Source organism: Hylobates moloch, unplaced genomic scaffold (genome assembly GCF_009828535.3).
Source record: "Hylobates moloch isolate HMO894 unplaced genomic scaffold, HMol_V3 SCAFFOLD_31, whole genome shotgun sequence".
NCBI classification, from domain to species: Eukaryota; Metazoa; Chordata; class Mammalia; order Primates; family Hylobatidae; genus Hylobates; species Hylobates moloch.
Genome location: NW_026652306.1, coordinates 2515304 through 2522267, shown reverse-complemented (window position 1 = coordinate 2522267; position 6964 = coordinate 2515304). Strand labels below are relative to the sequence as shown.

The 6964-nt window shown below is 41.3% G+C and overlaps 1 long non-coding RNA gene across 1 annotated transcript in view; it reads left to right on the top strand.

Annotated features, from left to right (window-relative positions):
• The first annotated feature begins 419 nt into the window (after positions 1–419).
• Positions 420–6964, top strand: part of LOC131382488 (uncharacterized) — a 72499-nt gene continuing 65954 nt past the window's right edge. The window contains exon 1 of the long non-coding RNA XR_009212010.1: positions 420–886. This is a non-coding gene — a long non-coding RNA (uncharacterized LOC131382488). The remainder of the gene's footprint in view (positions 887–6964) is intronic.

The following is a 6964-nucleotide window of genomic DNA, read 5'->3' as shown; positions in this document are numbered from 1 at the left end:
TTTAAATATGACTGCAAAACCGCCCTGAGCCGCTACTCTCAGCATGCTACCTGTGGGGTAGCCTTGCTCTTCAGCCGCAGTCACAGAGCTATAACACCTCAGGAGCTGTAATACTGCCACTTTAATAAAGCCGTTTTTTTTTCTACCCTATGACCAGTTCACCCTTACCTTCTTTCCTGGGCAAGCCCAGAACCCTTGCAGGATAAGCCCCACTTTGGGGCTTGTTGGCCCTGCATCAGTGTGGTGCCTGGCCAAGGGCAAAGAGAGAAGATGGTGGCACGAGAAACAGCAAGAGAAGTGGCAGTTAGCAAAACCACAGTGAGAGAAGCAGCAGTCAGCGATTCGAGGTTCGGCAGTTGGCAATCAGCAGGTGGCATTGGTAAATGGCTGGTTGGCAGTCAGTGGTAGGGAAGTTGGCAGCATGGCAGTAAGGAAGACGGCAAGAAAAAGCGATCTGCAGCACGACAAGCTGGGAGACGATGAGAGGTGGTGAAGCAGAGCTGTTAATACCTAAAAGCTAAAACACGAACCAAAGGCTCTTTTCAGAGCCATCGTTTTCCTTGGCCAACAGGGGAACTGAGCAGACAGGCAAGCAGCCATAGTGTCACTGTCTCATGTGAGACTTGTAGTTCTGATCAGCAGGTGGGTGGGTAACCAGCCCCTGTGCCAGCCTCTCTCACCACTGCAGCTGAGCCCATCAGCAGCCATAATGCCACTGCCTCGTGTGAAACACGCTGCTGCAACTGGCAGACTGGTGGGTTACAGTCTCCCTGCTGGCATCTCTCACCATGGCAGCTAATCCCACCCAAGCTGAGGGATCCTGGAGAGATCATCATGCAGATTTCCATGTGGAATATTGTCAGTACCATTTGGCTCTGGTGGATGGGTGAGTGTCCCCTCTGCCCCCACCCCCATAGTATCAGGAGAACTAAGGAATAAAATAAAAGCCTTTGGCCAGGTGATCATTTTGAAGCCCCCATCGTTCGAGTGCTCCAAAGCATGTCCTCATCACCCCTTCCCCTGTTCCTTTCTCCTCTGACTCCATTTTACTGTTCCATCAGTCATTTTATTTTCAGTTTTAAAATGTATGATTTGTTTGCAGTCTTATGTTTGCTTTTAACTTTCTGTTACCTGTGTTTTGGCAATTGTTTAAGGCAGGACACTTGGTTTTGAGAGGTCCCCCATTTTGTTGGCTCTGGGATGTTACAGTCATATTGTTTGGTGACCGCAACTTGGTCTTGGGTTGACTGTCAGCCACCCCCTTGGGTGTCCCAGGGGTCTTGGCATTTGATGTGGGAAACTTCATTGGCTGAAACTCAGGCACTCTGGGTTTTCAGCATTGGTTTTAACCACCCCTAGATGCTCTGAGGTATTCAGCATTGACATTCTTTCTTGGACTGTGAGTTATATACCTTCCCCCTAGGGATATATCAGTCTTGCCTTTTGATGCCCTGAAGTTAGATATATTATTTTTCTAATAGCCAGTTGCAAGCCCCTTTCTGTGTGTTGTCTCACAACTGCCTTCCTCAAGTTCCTCTTGGTCAATGGAACTGGGAGTTCCCAGGCTCCTGGCCAGATTGATAGCCATATACAGTGGTAGACAAGTGGTGACCTGAATTTCTTTTTTTTTTTTGGTGTCTCTGCCACTGGGTAGGTGCTCCAACAGGTCAGAGCCTCGGAGGTCTTCCCTTTGGGAGCACTATTAACTCCCTTCCCTTCCTCCCTTCCACTGTCACTATTTGTTTAGCCTCTCTCTGCCCAACCCTCACTCTGTGGAATGTAGACTCAACATCCAACTCCCCTTTTGTAGCTGGTAATCTACTTTAGTAACACCTTGCTATCTATGTTTTGTAGAAAGTGGGAAATTAGAAGGGGAGAGTAACTAAGCATTTGCTAAACGTAGGCTAACCGTAACTCCCTGTAGAGATCTTTACTAGACATGTGGACAAGAGCAAGCATCCCAAAAGCCACTAGGGTGTTCTTTAGACAAATGGACCAAATTTCAATTATTGGACAAATTGAAAAGAAATAAAACTCATTTACTACTGTAATAATATTTGGATGCAATACAAATTGGTAAGCCAACAGATTGACATAGGCATGGTTCTTTACGTTATAATGATATTGTACACTTATATTGGCTTTGTAAAAACTAGGGAAAATGAGAAGTTTCTTATGTGCAGGATTTTATGGCCCTCTACCAAGATCCTAACCTAAAGGCTAGCTGTAGAATGTGTCTGGCTCATGATACTCCCAGGCACCCAGAAGCTTTACCAAACATCCTAGATGACCCCTTCCCAGCTGCCCCCCCAGGAGGCCTATGCTTCCCCCTCATTCAGAACCTCCTCAGTCCCCTAGTTCTGAGGGGTGCTCCACCAGTCCTCCAGCACAGGATTCCACCCAAGGTCATCAGACACCCCTTCCTCTTATCCAACAAACCCTGGCTCATATCCCCTACCACCTGAGAGGTAAGCCCAGTGAGTCCACCAGGAGTGGGTCCCCATATCAGACCCCCAAATTGAACTTATGTCCATTCCAGAAGATAGCTGATGAAGGTGGAGGAACAATGAGTATAGGTGCCTTTTTCCATGTCTGATCTGGCTTTATGACAGGAAAAATTTGATCAGTTTTTGGAGGATCCAGGGAAGTTTGTAAAGGTGTTTGATAAGTTTACCGTATCTTTAACTTAGCATGACATGCAAATATTATTATCCACTTGCACCATAGAAGAAAAACAGAATTCTAAGTACTGATCATCAACATGCAGATGGAGTGGCTGTGCATAACCCAGGCCATGACATTTATTGTGTGGCAGGAGGTGCAGTTCTGCACTACTTCTAGCAGAGGTTCTCCATTAAGGCTCTGACAATGCAGCAAACTTCTGCCTGGACATCCAGGTGCTTCCATACATCTTCTGAAAACTAAGCAAAGATTCCCAAATCTTAATTCTCTACTTCTATGTACCCACAGTCTCAACACCATGTGGAAGTTGCCAAGGTTTGGGGCTTGCCCCCTCTGAAGCAATGGCCTGAGCTGTAGCTTGGCCCCTTTTAGGCACAGCTAGAGCTAAAGCAGCAGGAATGCAGGGCATCATGTCCTGCACACAGCAGGCAGCCCTTGGGATGAACTCAGGAAACCATTTTTCCCTCCTGGATCCCCAGGCCTGTGATGGGAGGGGGTACTGTGGAGGTCTCTGAATGCCCTAGAGAAGTTTTCTTCATTGTCTTTGTGATTAACCTTTAGCTCCTGGTTACTTACGCAAATTGACGTAGCTGCCTTGAATTTCTCATCAGAAAATGGGTTTTTCTTTTCTATCGCATCATCATGCTGTACATTTTGCATACTTTTATGCTCTGCTCCTTCTTAAATGCTTTGCCACTTAAAACTTTCCTCTGCCAGATACCCTAAATCATCTCTCTCGAGTTCTAAGTTACATAGATCTCTAGGGCAGGGGAAAAATGCCACCAATCTCTCTTCTAAAGCGTAGAAAGAGTGACCTTTACTCCAGTTCCCAACAAGTTGCTAATCTCCATGTGAGACTACCTCAGTCTGGACTTCATTGTCCATATCACTATCAGCATTTTGGTCAAAGCCACTCAGTAAGTCTGTAGGAAGTTTCAAATTTTCCGACATTTTCCAGCCTTCTTCTGAGCCCTCCTAACAGTTCCAACCTTTGCCTGTCACCCAGCTCCAAAGTCACTTTCACATTTTGGAGTATCTTTATAGCAGCACTCGACCCCATTGGTACCAATTTACTTTATTAGTCCATTCTCACACTGCTTTATAAAGACATACCTGAGACTGTCTAATTTACAAAAGAAAGAAGTTTAATTGACTCACGGTTCAGCATGGCTTGGGAGGCCTCAGGAGGTTTACAAAAATGGCAGAAGGGGAAGGGGAAGCAAGGCACCTTTTCACAAGGCAGCAAGAAGGTGAAGCCCAAGTGGAGGAAATGCCAGATGCTTATAAAACCATGAGATCTTGTGAGACTCACTCATTATCATGAGAACAGCATGTGGGAAGCCACCCCCATGATTCAATTACCTTCACCTGGTCCTGCCCTTGACACATAGGGATTATGGGGATTGCAATTCAAGGTGAGATTTGTATGGGGACACAGAGCCAAAGCATATCAAAGAGAGTCTCTGATGACTGGATAACTACCATTTATGTAAATATAAAGAGACATGAACCTTTAAAACAATAATCTCATTAGTAATTAACTCCTGTTGTACTGAAACTCAGTTCTTAAATAATCAGTCATATGGTTGACAACTAAGTAGAACTCAGTGGTATTTGGTTAGCTACAGTTTCTGTGTTTTTTTTAATGCCATATATCACCTTTAGCCAGATTTTTATTCCCCATACTATCTTTCATTGACAAAGTTTAGATAGATAATTTATATTAATAATAAAGGTTGTGAAAAGAATTTAAAATGGCTCCTGATTCATCAGTCTGCATACATTATATTTATAAATTTGAAGTATATTTTTACACAAAATACATTGTATTGTTTCTGATTTCTTGAAATTAATGACACATGGATGACACATATGACATCATTAGCCAGAAAATACCTTCATTTTGAATTTTATATACCCTTAATATTCTGAATAAATAGGTATTGAATATGCATACATACAAAATGCATGCTTTGTTCCTATAGGTTTCATGTAAGTAATGAATGATAGAGTGCTACCTACTTCTATCTCTCTGCTTTTAAGATAATTTTAAATTTATTTAGAGTTTCAAATATTAAAGTTTCGGAATGAATCAATCTCTGTGGACTGCACAGAGGGAAACCTATTCACTTTTTTGTAGTTATAATTATAGAAGGCCAACAAAATCAGCTACAGAAAATATTTGGTAAATGTCTGAGTTGAGCACTATGAAGTTCTAAGCAGCACATTGCCTTTAGACAGCCTGATTAGTCTATACAGAGAGAGTTCTCTAACTATACAATGTTGAAGAAACCAGTCTTTAACAACTATTGATTGTTCTTTGGTAATACTTATTTACTTTTCAAATCATACAGTTCATTATGAACTGATAGGAGTCCTAAATATACTCTATTCTAAATACCTCAGGGTTGAAGAAACAGAGTTAAGAAATGTTCAAGTATTTGATCATGTTCAAATGCCAAGGTTAGCATCTTCATTTTTTAACTCCCAGTGCAGCGATTAACAAACCATAAAAATCACATTTTGTAATAAGGGCACAAAATACAGAGTATGAATTTTCACGGGAAAAGCTTAAAAAAAACTTGGAAAATATAGTAGGAGAAATCTATGAGAAACTTAAAACACACCTGTTTTTATTGTATCCCTTTAAGAGGATTATGAAAGGTAAGTGGTGCTTTCAATTCTATTATTTCCTCACTCATATTTTTCAAGTTCCTTAGAGTCAACATATCTAATTTACTTTCCTTTGCTCCTTTTATGGTGGTACAGAATGTACTAGATGCCAATTATACCAATGATAATTAATTCTAGTTTTTCTAAGATATCTAACATGTAAATAATATGCCCATTTTAAAACTGAAACTATGTACTCAGATTAACAAACGGTATAATGTGATTCACCTAGTAAATGATATAATCGGGATATTAACCTTTGTCTGAACTTCTTTCAAGACTTTCTTTCAATGCTGCTACCTGCATTCTAATATATCATTTTTGTTTTCATGATTTTTATACTTGTGCTCATAAGGCATCATGAGACTATAAGATTTCTACAGTCAATAGATGCATTTGTCTCTACTATTGCACATTAAAGTTTTACAAGTGTTTGGGCAGAACTTTGGATATATCTTGTGTGTCAAACCTGCTCTTTTCACCTTTGTTAATGGCGACTCTATCTTTCCAATTGCTCAGACAGAAAACTTACGTTTTTCTTTAATTTCCTCTTGGCACTAACCTTAATGTGCATTCAGTGCTCATCCACTTCACAGCTTTTTCTTTGTTATAGCAGTGATACCAGATGCTCTCAACTCTCACCTGAATCATTCCAATAGTCTCCATCTCCTAACTCGTCCTGACTGTTTCCGATCTTGCCCACATTGATTCTATTCCTAAAAGAATTAACAGAGTTATCTTTTTAAATGGCAAATTAATCATATCTCTCCTCACTTCAATTCCTCCATCTCACTTACAATAAAAAGTGAGAAACCTTAGCATTTCCCAAAAACACCCAGGAAACTGGATCCAACCCTCATACACATGCAAACAGATACAAACACACTTTCGACCTTATTTCCCCACTTCCTCTTTAACCCTTTGCCCCAGTCAATATGACCTCCCTATTATTATTCTCAAATCAACTAGAATGACACTTTTGAATCAGGACCTTCATAATTATTGCTTCTTTGGCCTGGAACTCTTTCCTTTCAGTTGTATGCACTGCTAACTCCTTTATCTCCTTTAAATCTCTGGTAATATTATAAATGTGGTTATCTTTAAATACCTTATTAAGACAGAAATCAATTATATAGTTTGGGTCTTCCAGAAGAAGACTTCATGAATTACCTACACTGAAGAAACAGCTGTTTAAAAATTCAATGTTTTGCAGAATGGTGCATTTGTAAAATAAAGTAATCATTGTGTGATAATGTAAAATTGCTATAAAAGTTTTTAAGCATTTACTCTCACTTTCTGTATTTATCTCAGTATACTATTGCCACAAAGTTATGTAGACCAGCATTGTGTCTCATCTTATATTCCATATGAAAATAGCATAGCTGCCGGGCGCGATGGCTCACGCTTGTAATCCCAGCACTTTGGGAGGCCGAGGTGGGCGGATCATGAGGTCAGGAGATCGCGACCATCCTGGCTAACATGGTGAAACCCCGCCTCTACTAAAAATACAAAAAATTAGCCGGGCGTAGTGGCGGGCGCCTGTAGTCCCAGCTACTCGGGAGGCTGAGGCAGGAGAATGGCGTGAACCCGGGAGGCGGAGCTTGCAGTG